A 13,004-nucleotide genomic window follows, 5' to 3' on the forward strand; every position below is an offset into this window, starting at 1 on the left:
TCAATTATACACTCTTTGACTTAGTAGGCCACTTTCCTTAATACACTATATCTTATGTATACATTGTGTACATTGTATAATGTGAGAAAGAAAGAAGAAAAACTAGTAAGAAAAAGTTTTGGCCTCCATATCTCTTCTTGTGCTCTTGAGTGAGCTTTCTCTTATGTGTATTGCGTGTGTTCGCCATAGTAGCTCAAGCAAGTCCCCCCATCACATGATTCTTGAGGTCTAGTGGGTCTCTAGGTCTCATTTGATTAACCAAGCTCACTCCCCTTCTAAGTCCAATAGTAGACATTTCCAAAACATGTGTCTCCTCTATATAGGCCAATTGATTTGAAAACAAGATGCTATGAAAGTAAGGGTTATTCTTATTTGTTCTATCCTTCAACTCCAACAATACTTCAAGGTGTAACGCTAATTGTTTTGTGTTTTGCTTGGTTATATCTGATGCCAGGAGGCATATTCCACGGTGGATTCCGTGAGGTTTTACGGTGGATTCCGTAAACTTAGATGACCGGGGCTCATACGCAAAGAGGATTCTTTGTGCGAGAAGTTGATGGGGACGCCTGTCCTTTTCGGGCGTTTCATTAATTTAGTGTGTACATGGGTGATTCCATAGCGGGTGATTCCGCAAAATGCATATTAAATTAATAAACGTTTATGAGTTTAGAGTGCGCACTCGTAATAAATTAAGGTTAGGATTTATTTCTAACCAGTTGATTTATTTATGTAGCTGAAGACTGCTAGGTATTCACTTTTGTCGGTTTAATTGTGTTATTTTACTAACGATTGTGAATGCTTCAGTTGATGTGTAGAGATAGCAGCAGTGGCGGAGGAAAGCATTGGAGTCTAGCGGGTTTTCGATCTTTGGACTATATTTTGATAGGCGCCACGCCTATATTTTGATTATGTCTATAGAGACATCGATTATTTATTATTATTTTGTATGCGCTTATGCGCCTGGATATGTTATTTTTATTTGGACATTGAGATTGGGCGTGCCAGACTCTTTGGGCACCGTCCATTAGCTTTATTTTCCTATTTTTGGTAGAAAGCAAACTCAAAAGCTAAAAGCTTGTATATTTTTGTAATTGGGCTATTTTTGAGCAAAAAGATTGAAAATATATATTAAATACATGCTTTGTGAAGCGCTCACACAAGGCATGGGGGAGATTCAACCCAATTTGTCTCTTGTCTCATGTCGTGCTTGCTTTTACATTGATTTTTGTGCTAAAAAGTAGAGAACTTTGTTCTTGGGGACCTTTGAGGATTCACCACGTGAGCTACCTGCGTCCGATCTGCGCACCAGTGGTATCAGAGCGGAGCAGAGATCAAGGGCTTCCAATCGCTACCAATCTCGGGCGAAGGCGGAGCTCCAGGAACAAACGGCCTCTACAGTCAATCTCGTCGCGAACCGTCGATACAGGCAGACTTCTGGCGATCAAGAACCCCTGTTTCCACTCTCAGATCGCGAAGGACCACTCTCTGTCGGCGGAGGACCACTCCCTCAACTCCATGAACAAGTCGTGATCAACCAGTGAGAAATTTCTTATTTATTTCATCAAAAAGCTTAGTTTTAAGCTTAAGAAGCTTGATTAGCTTCAAATCTTCAACTCGTCGTCAAGAGGAGGACCCCCGAAATTTTCGGCGGAATCAAAAACGGCCCCCCCCCCCCCCCCACGATTGAAAAACGGCGGACTTACTGCTGATCCTCTTAAGCTTATTAGCTTAAGCTTATTTATTAAGCTTAAGTCATTAAACTACTCTCAAGTCAGACAAGGCAGAGAAGTCACCAAACTCCGGGTCCTGCGCATCAGAAGACAAGTTCAGTAAGTCGACTCTGATCAAGTCCTGCAAGTCGGCTAAGTTCAACAAGTCAACAACCCTGCAAGTCTGCTAAGTCTGCAACTCTGCAAGTCAGACTAAATCAGAACTGACTATTGCTTAAAACTCCTAGAAGACTTGTTCGTTTGCAAAAACTCAGAACTGGAAAGTTGTTCGCAGCAAGCTGTTTTACCTATCTGCAAGTTCGTTGAAGTACTTTCAGCAAACAGAGACAGAAATATTTCACAATTTCTGAAAATTGAAGAAGAAAATACCCAAAAATACATAGCCTTGTAACCCCAAATTTGAGCTACGCTCATCCCGCTAACTGATTTTGAGTGAGAAAGGTTTGTTGAGTTTTACAGGATGACTTCCCCACACATGGATGATCCTATGGCTGAAGACGACCTACCCGAGCCTACCATGGAACAAAAGCTGGATCTTATCATGCTGCAATTGGACGAAGAGCGAAGAGCTAGGCAAGCCTTGCAAGCGCAATTGACAAAGCTACAAGGAGCGTCCACTGATAAAGAAGAACCTCAAGCTGAAGATTTGATACGCCGTACCATCGATGCCACTCTTGAAGCACAAACCATTCGCAAGGAATCCAAGATAAGTAAACGAAGTTTCAAGTTTCGTACTTTCAATGGCATAAGAGAAGGAAAGACTGTTTTATCATTCATTAGCCAGTTTGATGACTATTTCCATGAGGAAACTTATCCTGAGAAAGATAAAATCAAGTGTGTTACTAATCATCTGATAGATAGAGCATCACTTTGGTGGACTGTAGTCCGCAAGAGCATAGAATGTCCCGCTACATGGGAAGATTTCAAGAAGAAGTTCATGCAAAATTTCCTTCCACCGCAATTTCATGAGAAGGCTATCAAGCAATGGGATTTACTCCAACAGCGCGATCGTGAGCCTATTCCACAGTATACAGAGCGTTTTTGGAATGCACTCTTACAGCTACGCATGCTTGAAGACGTACCAGAGACGACACATAAGCGGAAGTATATGTCTGGACTTCTTGGACATTACTACGCTGAGGTGAATATGTTCAAGCCTGCTACCCTTGAAGATGCCATCTCCTTAGCTCACGACACTGAAGATAAGTTACGTGGAAGAGATCGACGACCACAGCCATTCCAAGCAAACGGTAATTATGGATCTAAACAATTCAATTCAAATTTCAGAAGGTTTAATCCAGGTCGTTTTTCATCACCATCTTTCCGCAAGAATTGGCCTAAACCACCCGCATTACCATCCACTGTCAATCCAAATCCTAAGCCTATCCAACAAGCAAATCCAAATATACCCAGACTCCCAGCCATTGCAAATAATGTGACCAAAGCCAAGCCTATCGTATGTTACAAGTGTCACCAGCCAGGCCATCTCGCAGCAAATTGTCATTCAAAGAAGCCATCAGCACATATCAACTACCTTGGGGCTATGGACGAGGACGAGCATGAGGATATGCCGGATTTCACTGAAGAAGAAGATGATCCTACTACTACTTCCGACACTTTACCAGGTATGCCTACTTTACATTCATTGTTGACTATGAAATGTATGGTGCATGGAAAAGAAAGAATTATATTGCATGATGACGGTAGTACTCATGACTTTATTTCAGCAAAATTGGTAAAGGAATTGAAATTGCATACTGTACCTACGCACTATCGCATAAAAGCTGCATTTTTAGGCACTAGGTACAATGGCACACAAGAAGTTCAAAATTTAGAAATTCAAATTGGTCCATATATTGAAAGAAGAAATTTCTTAGTTGTCCCATTACAGTCTAGCGACATTATTCTAGGAATGCCATGGAGACACCAACATAATCCCAATATAGATTATTCCACGCACACAATGAATATTAATTTTCAAGGAAAATCTATTACATTATTTGGTATGCATGCATCTCATATGTTTCCACTGCTTTCGCATACTCAAGCAAAACGTGCACTGCGCAAGAATACTAAATCATATCTCATTTGGGTGAATGAATTACACGCAAAAGAAACTCATATGCACCCTAGGCATAAGGAATTTCTTGCATATTTTAAGGACTGTTTTGCAGAAGACCTACCACCAGGTTTACCTCCATCACGTCCAGAAGACCATAAGATTGACCTAATACCTGGCACACAACCACCTTGCAAAGCCCCATATAGGCAAAATCAAATAGAGCAAAAAGAAATCCAGACTCAAGTAGAAGAATTACTAAATAGAGGTTTAATTCGACCTAGCAGTTCCCCATTCGGTGCACCTGTGCTCTTAGTCAAGAAAAAGAATAATACTTATCGGATGTGTATTGACTACCGAGCATTAAACAAGATCACTGTAAAGAATAGGTATCCTATACCTAGAGTTGATGACCTTATGGACAAACTGCAAGGATCTTCTATATTTAGTAAAATTGACCTTAAATCTGGATATCATCAGGTGAGGCTAGATAGATCCGACATATTTAAAACTGCATTCAGGACACAGTTTGGCCATTATGAATTCTTAGTTATGCCATTCGGATTAACTAATGCACCTGCTACTTTCAGTAGAATGATGAATCGTATTTTTCTAAAATATCAATATTGTGTGATTGTTTTCTTTGATGATATTTTAGTATTCAGTCAAAGTGAAAAAGAGCATTATGAGCATTTATCATTAGTTTTTCAATTACTGAAAGAAAATCAATTGTTTGCAAATCCTGACAAGAGTGAATTCTTTAAGACAGAAATAGAATATCTAGGTCATATTGTATCAGAAGAAGGAATAAAAGTTGATCCTAAGAAAATTGACGCAATATTGCATTGGCCTATTCCTAAAAATGTACATGAATTACGCTCATTCCTTGGTCTTGCTAGTTTCTATAGGAAGTTTGTACGTAATTTCTCATTACTTGCTTTACCACTGACCAAACTTCTTAAGAAAGGCATTGTTTATCAATGGACTGAAAACCAGCAGAAATCCTTTGATTTACTTAAACGTGCATTGACCAATGCCCCTGTCCTACAATTGCATGACTTTAACAGACCATTCTTTCTAGTTGTGACCGATGCTAGCGGATCAGGAATAGGAGCCGTGCTAATGCAAGACAACCATCCAATAGCGTATTCTAGTTCTAAGCTGAAACCCTCTGAGCTCAAATATTCCACTTATGACAAGGAACTCTTAGCAGTTGTCCAAGCATTGAAACAATGGAAGCATTATTTAATGGGTTCAGAATTCATGATAAAGACTGACCAGCAAAGCATTAGACATCTACTTAGCCAACCCCAAATTTCTGACCGCCATATCAAATGGGCTTCATTCATTCAAAGTTTCCATCCTATCATTCAATACCAACCTGGAAAAGAAAATGTAGTTGCCGATGCATTAAGTAGAAGACCTGCAATTCATAACATTTCTATCATATCTTTTGATTCTTTGATTGCTATGAAAGATACATATCACCAGGATATTACTTTTCATTCTGATTGGCAAAAATTAGTTCAAAATAATTTCATTCCTGTTGATTCATTATCATATAATGATGGATTCATGTTCTTTGAAAAGAGACTGTGTGTTACTATTCCATTCCGATCTTTTATTTTAAATGAAATTCATTGTCCCCCATATCAAGGTCATAGAGGTATCATTTCTACATTACGCATGTTAACTGAAGATTTTTATTGGCCGCATATGGATGCAGATGTGTCTAATTTTGTTTCTGAATGTCTGATTTGTCAAAGAATAAAAAGACATCATGGTAAATAGTATGGGTTATTAATGCCTTTATCTATTCCATCTAAACCTTGGGAACATATATCTATGGATTTCATTACTGGCTTACCAAATACTAAATCTAACCATGACATGATTTGGACAATTGTAGATAGATTTAGTAAGCAAGCATATTTCATTGCATGTAAGAAAACTTTAACAGCATCACAAGCAGCACAGTTATTTTTGAAAACTATTTTTACTAACCATGGATTGCCGAAAGTGATTATTTCAGATAGAGATTCTAGATTTTGTAATAATTTCTGGATTACACTGTTTGCAAATCTAGGCACAAAGATTGATTTCTCATCTGCATTTCATCCAGAAACAAATGGACAAACAGAAGCCACAAATAGCACTATTTTAGATCTTTTACGTGCATACACTATCTCTAAACCTCAGACATGGGATACTCATTTGCATTTATTACAGTTTGCTTACAATAATACACCGCACACATCTACAAAGAAAGCACCTTTTGAAGTTATTTATGGACATAGATTATCTACACCTGTTGCATCTTTGTCTAATAGAATCCAAAGTGCCGATGATATTGCTGTTATGCATAATACTATTTTTGATGAGGTAAAGGATATGATTGCTAAAGCCCAACAATCATATACCAAACAAGCCAACAAGAAAAGACAAGCCATGAATTTCAAAGTAGATGATTATGTTTGGCTTAGAATAGAAAAGCGTAGACTGCAAAGTGTAGATAGACATCCAATTGTTAAACTAGCCCCTAGATTCTACGGACCATTTAGAATCATTCATAAGATTAATGACAATGCATTCAAGTTAGAACTGCCATCACATTGGAAAATTCATAATACATTTCATATTAGTTTATTGAGACCATTTAGAGGACAATTACCTATCCACCCTGTCTATGAAAACCCACCTTTACTAGAAGAAGAGACTGAAATACTTGAACCAGAAGCCATTATAGACACTGATTACATGACCACTAGAACTGGCCGAAGGTATTCTAGATATCTAGTGAAATTTAAGAACCATCCTGTAGAAGAAGCACAATGGATGCACGCTAGAGACTTAAATGCTTTCCCCACTCTGTTAGCTCCACATTGAGCTAATAGCAATTGAGGTCAATTGCTATCCCACCCCGGGGGTATGATGCCAGGAGGCATATTCCACGGTGGATTCCGTGAGGTTTTACGGTGGATTCCGTAAACTTAGATGACCGGGGCTCATACGCAAAGAGGATTCTTTGTGCGAGAAGTTGATGGGGACGCCTGTCCTTTTCGGGCGTTTCATTAATTTAGTGTGTACATGGGTGATTCCATAGCGGGTGATTCCGCAAAATGCATATTAAATTAATAAACGTTTATGAGTTTAGAGTGCGCACTCGTAATAAATTAAGGTTAGGATTTATTTCTAACCAGTTGATTTATTTATGTAGCTGAAGACTGCTAGGTATTCACTTTTGTCGGTTTAATTGTGTTATTTTACTAACGATTGTGAATGCTTCAGTTGATGTGTAGAGATAGCAGCAGTGGCGGAGGAAAGCATTGGAGTCTAGCGGGTTTTCGATCTTTGGACTATATTTTGATAGGCGCCACGCCTATATTTTGATTATGTCTATAGAGACATCGATTATTTATTATTATTTTGTATGCGCTTATGCGCCTGGATATGTTATTTTTATTTGGACATTGAGATTGGGCGTGCCAGACTCTTTGGGCACCGTCCATTAGCTTTATTTTCCTATTTTTGGTAGAAAGCAAACTCAAAAGCTAAAAGCTTGTATATTTTTGTAATTGGGCTATTTTTGAGCAAAAAGATTGAAAATATATATTAAATACATGCTTTGTGAAGCGCTCACACAAGGCATGGGGGAGATTCAACCCAATTTGTCTCTTGTCTCATGTCGTGCTTGCTTTTACATTGATTTTTGTGCTAAAAAGTAGAGAACTTTGTTCTTGGGGACCTTTGAGGATTCACCACGTGAGCTACCTGCGTCCGATCTGCGCACCAATATCCATGGACTTTGAATCCTAAAAGAATACAAAACATTAGAACATCATTCAATTTCATAATGAATGACAATATCTATGAAAAAACAATCACCTTTCGTATTAGACAAGGGGAATGACTTGATCTAACATGTTCTCAACACCTTGCTCATCCTAGCATAATTGACATCACTCTCAATCATTTCCATGACATTGCAACACTTTTTTCCACCTTTTTGCACTTCGATTGAGATCTAGAATGGCCTTTTGCTTCACCAGGGCATCTGCATCAATATGTCCTTCCTATAGGCCCCATTAGAGACATCTTGATTGTTATACCAAGCACTCTGGGCTAGTGGAATAATGATGACACACCAAAGTCCTAGTAGCTTGCCTCAGAATGCCAATAGAGGGCACTTGCCTTAGCTTCCCCTTTCATGGAGTTTGATTGTATTCCTTGGTGTCTCCATAATATGGGCACTCCAAATTAAAACCTCTCAAATGTCCTCCACAAGAGCTACATTGGACTAGACCTTCAAAGCTATCTTTGATGCAAGTTTTGTACTCCATCCAAACATGACCATCATATATTGTTCCATTCTTGACATTGGCTTGCCATCAAGGAATGTGGGCTGCTCAAAGATAATGTCTCTATCATATCGAGAATACAATTTGTCAACCTACATGATAGTGGAGGCATTCATCACTACAACAAGTAGATAGTCATTCAAAGGCAACCTTTTGAGGAGATTGATGATATTAATATGCTTTACCTCCATAAAGGATGGTGTAGTAGATGCTACAAATGACAATCAAGAGGTAGAAGTAGTTGTTATTAAGGGTAACCCCTTTGAAATGCTATCCAAGTCTATGCTTGATGTGATGTTAGTAGGAGTTGAGACAATGCAGTCCCTTTGCATGGGTGGAGGTTAATTGAAATCCAAATTCACTGTTTTCTTGGAGGATCTAGGCACACTTTCACAATAGGATTGGAACGATAAGAAAGTGGTATCAAGCTCAAAATATTCTTAAAGCTCCCACTCCATGATTGTTAACTCCTTTGACTCAAAATGTATAGACAAGACTTGAAGAGAGGCATCACTTTGGATGTATATTGTGTCCACCATTTTCAAACTTAGAATGTGGCACCCAGGGTATGAGAGGGAAATAATATATAAAATAAAGTAATCCTTGCGGTATGAGAGGACAATAATATATAAAATGAAAAAATAATTAGAAAATATTCATAAAATAACACATTAATAGAAGTGGCTTGTTTCATGTAAGTTGGTTGCATCTAGAACTGCCAATAAAGGGGAATAAACTTGCCACTCTTTGTTAACCATTTTGAAGTTATGAGTCCAAACATACATCCACACATATATGAATACAACTTGGGCGAGACATGGGGCTGCATCTGACCATGTGTGAGATTTCCCCAAAGAAGTCCACTAGGAAGTTAGCCCCCTTTTCTCATTTTCCCCTCGCAACTTCCTTCTTCACATCTTCTCCTTCACAACTATCCTAGCTTGTACCCTCCCCCTCATACTGCTTGAAACTCATTTGCTTCACCAAGTATACCCTTGCACTTCTCATCAATATCAAAGTTTAGGGTGATTGTGGTACCTCTTGGTTTCTGTTGGCGTGTTATCATTGTTTTGATGGCTAGGACTTGATCAAAGCATGGCTATTTGTTGAAGAGGCACTTTCATAAGGTATGGTTGCTTAAAGTCAAAGAGGCTTCACCTTACAGTGTGATCAAAACAAGAACTAGTGCACTTAATTTTTGCATACTCTCCAAGTTTCCATGCACCTATGCATTAGATATCTAAGTCTTCAATTTTTGTCTTCAATTTTTCAAAAGCTAGTGCTTGGAGGTTTAGATAGACATAGCATTTGGTCGTTGTTTCTCAAATTTACAAGTCCAAATCTTCAAGTGCCAATAGTTTCTTGCATGTGGTCCCATGATTTGTGGGCTAATGTGAATGACAACAATGTTGAGAGATAGGCATGTGAACCCTATGTATGCAAGGGTGGATAAGGGTAGTTGGGTGTGAATGAATTGGAGGGCAAGGGGAAACCCTTGTTGGAAGAGAGGGAGAGTGGAGTGGAAGATGAGCCTCAGCTCATTGTTGTTGTTCTTCCATTATTCTTCCATCATACAAACTAAAAGAGACTTACATACATAGGTATGACTAACCAATACTAAGTGTGGTTAAGTCACTGATGTTGAGATATCGAGCTCCACTTGTGATATGCCAGGGTGACCGTTGTGTATTTATGTCACCGACTTGTCAGTTGCAGATGCGGTTGGTACACCGCCCATGAATAATAGCTACATGATAGCTATCCTTATCTACCCTAGTTTGTGGCTTAGTTAGTATGCCACCTTAGTTAGTTGAGTTTGGTTTGAGACCCATATATAGGGTTCTTCTATTTTTTTGTATGTGAGTTCTTTTTGGCTTACACAACTAAGAAGAGGAAAACTGTTTTCAGCCTCCACCTCTGTGTGTATTCCCCCATTGTGCAAGCAAGAAAGCTACAAGTGAGACTCCTTCCTTCTCTCCCACAATCTTGACATGGTATCAGAGCCTTGTTCGTGGTAAGGAGCTCAAGAAAACAAGCCAAGCTCGCGGTGTTCTGGTAAGAGGAGCAGTGTTGCTTTCATTTTCTGTTTTGGGAGCAGATCTCTGCAGGTAGCACAGCCGAAAATTGCAAGAGTGCATTGTCTCAGGTTGAGACGCCCTTCGCGGTGAAGCAAGAGGGCAGTATATGCTGCGGGAGGGGGCTTTAGCCCTTGGCGACCCTATTTTTTTGATTTGAGGCCATTTCGGGGCCTGTTTTAGAGGCGGAAGTTTTCTGCACGCACTCAGGAAAAGGCCCAGTTTTATACTGTGCAACCACTGTTCTACAGGTCGGTGAAAAGTTACTGTAGAAATTGCATCGTATGCTTGTGTGTAGAGACATTGGGAGTTACAGAATCATCCCTGTTGCATATTGATGCAAAATCGTCACTAGGAAGTGACTGTGTGGTTAAATACCACTTTTATCAGTTTTGCAGATTTGCCCTTGTGAGGCTGAAGCTGTGTTCTTTGCAGTGACAGAATTTTTTGCAGTGTTCTGTAATGGCGTCTGATTCTCTTTCACAGATTGTCACTGAAAAGCTTGACAAGAACAACTTCCAAGCATGAAAGTTTAGAATGACGAATTTTCTTATGGGAAAAGGATATTGGGAATTTGTTGCAGGAAATGAAGAAGAACCAGTTCTTCCTGATGTTCCCAATCAACAGCAAATGCAGGCATTTAAAGCATGGCATGAGAGAGCCAGGAAAGTTATGTACTGGCTGTCTATCAGCATTTCAGACTCTATGATTGTGCATATTCAGGATGCAAGTACGCCAAAGGAGGCATGGGATACTCTGTCAAGAATGTATAGCACAAATACGCAAGGGAGGAAAATGCAGCTCAAGCAAGAGTTGCACAATGTGCAAAGAGAAAATATGAGCATCAATGACTACCACATGAAGGTGAAGAAGATTGCAGATGCACTTGCTTCCATTGGGTCGCCAGTGGAAGATGATGATTTAGTTTCTGTGACCTTGAATGGTTTAGGAAAGGATTATGCACAGTTTCGGACATCCATTTCAGTTCGTGAAAGATTTCCTGATTTTGAGGAGTTGATTGCTCTTCTAATTTCTGAGGAGCAGAGAAATGGTGGTGCATCTTTTTCAGGAGGAACTTCAAAAGAAGTTGTCTTCTACTCAAATGCTGGAAGAGGTAGAGACAGAGGTAGAGGAGGCCGATTTGGAGGCCGTGGTAGAAATCAGAATATGCAGCAAACTCAAGAAAACCAGTCCTATGGAGGAGGACGTGGTAACTCTAGAGGCAGGGGGAGCCAAAGAGGTCGTGGTGGATGGCAAAGAGGCCAAAATGCAAACAGTAATGTTGAATGCTACTACTGTGGTAAAATGGGTCATATGGCTAAAGACTGCTATAAAAAGCAGAATGACATCATGAATGGAAAACTGCAACAAGGAAATTATGTATCTTCTAGTAGACAGGGTGATGACAGAAATGAGCATTTGTTTATGGTGCAGCACATGAACAATTCTGTGACAAGTGCAGAAGAAAGCAATGATGTATGGTATGTTGACTCAGGTGCATCAAACCACATGACAGGTCATGCAGAATGGATGGAGGATGCAAGGAAAATGGAAAGACCAGGATTTGTGGAGACTGGTGATGATACTGCACATCCTATTGTGCAGATTGGAAAAATTCCTTTGTCTATGCAGGATGGGAAAAAGAAATACCTGTCCGATGTATTTCATGTCCCGAATATCACCAAGAATCTGGTTTCTGTTGGTCAAATGGTTGAGCAGGGCTTGCAGGTCAGATTTAATCCTCATGGATGCTTTGTTGAGGATATGAAAAATAAAGGTCGCTTGATAGCAAAAGGAAAGAAGAAGGGCAGAATGTTTACGTTGGATGCAGACATGCCTGAATTGAGTGCAGCAATGTTTGCACATGGGACCGGTGTAGTTGCAGATATTGATATCTGGCATAAACGCATTGGTCATGTTAATGTACAACGACTTAAATCAATGCAGGGCAGGATTGCCTAAATTCAAGGTTGCAAAAATGCATAAGGTATGTGAAGCCTGTCAATTTGGAAAACAGGCAAAGAAACCATTTCCTAGACATGTTCAAGAGAGTGAGAAGCCATTGGAATTAATCCACTCTGATGTGTGGACTACTAAAGCTGCATCTCTTGGAGGCTGTCATTATTTTGTCACTTTTATTGATGACTATAGCAGAAAAGTTTGGGTGTATTTTATGAAAAAGAAAAGTGAAGTTTTTGGGCATTTCAAAACTCTTAAAGCTATGGTTGAAAAAGAAACAGGCCTGCAAATAAAATGCCTAAGGTCAGATGGAGGGGGAGAGTACCTCTCAAATGAGTTTGCAAGGTTCCTGCAGGAGCATGGCATAAAGCAACAATATTCATGCAGTCATACCCCACAACAAAATGGAATTGCAGAAAGGAAAAACAGGCATATTGGAGAGGTATCTCGTGCCATGCTCAACGAAAAAGACTTGCCAGATTTTTACTGGGCTGAAGCAGTTGCTACAGCAGTCTATATAATGAACAGGACTCCCACTGCAGCAATACATGGGATGACTCCAGAGGAGAAGTATACTGGTAGGAAACCAGATATTTCTCATTTGAAAATTTTTGGTCGCATTGCCTATGTACATGTGCCAGATGAGTTGAGATCCAAGTTGGATCCAAAAGCTGAGAAGTGCATCTTTATTGGTTACTCTCTGCAGCAAAAAGGGTATAGATGCTATAACCCTTCTACTCGTAAGTTTACAGTGAGCAGAGATGTTGTTTTTGATGAGATGAGTAGCTGGTATAAACCAGTAAATGTGATTGATGATGTAGAT

The sequence above is a fragment of the Lygodium microphyllum genome, chromosome 14 (assembly GCF_053477565.2).
Source record: "Lygodium microphyllum isolate KBCC chromosome 14, Lygodium_microphyllum_v1.1.10, whole genome shotgun sequence".
Classification (NCBI taxonomy): Eukaryota; Viridiplantae; Streptophyta; class Polypodiopsida; order Schizaeales; family Lygodiaceae; genus Lygodium; species Lygodium microphyllum.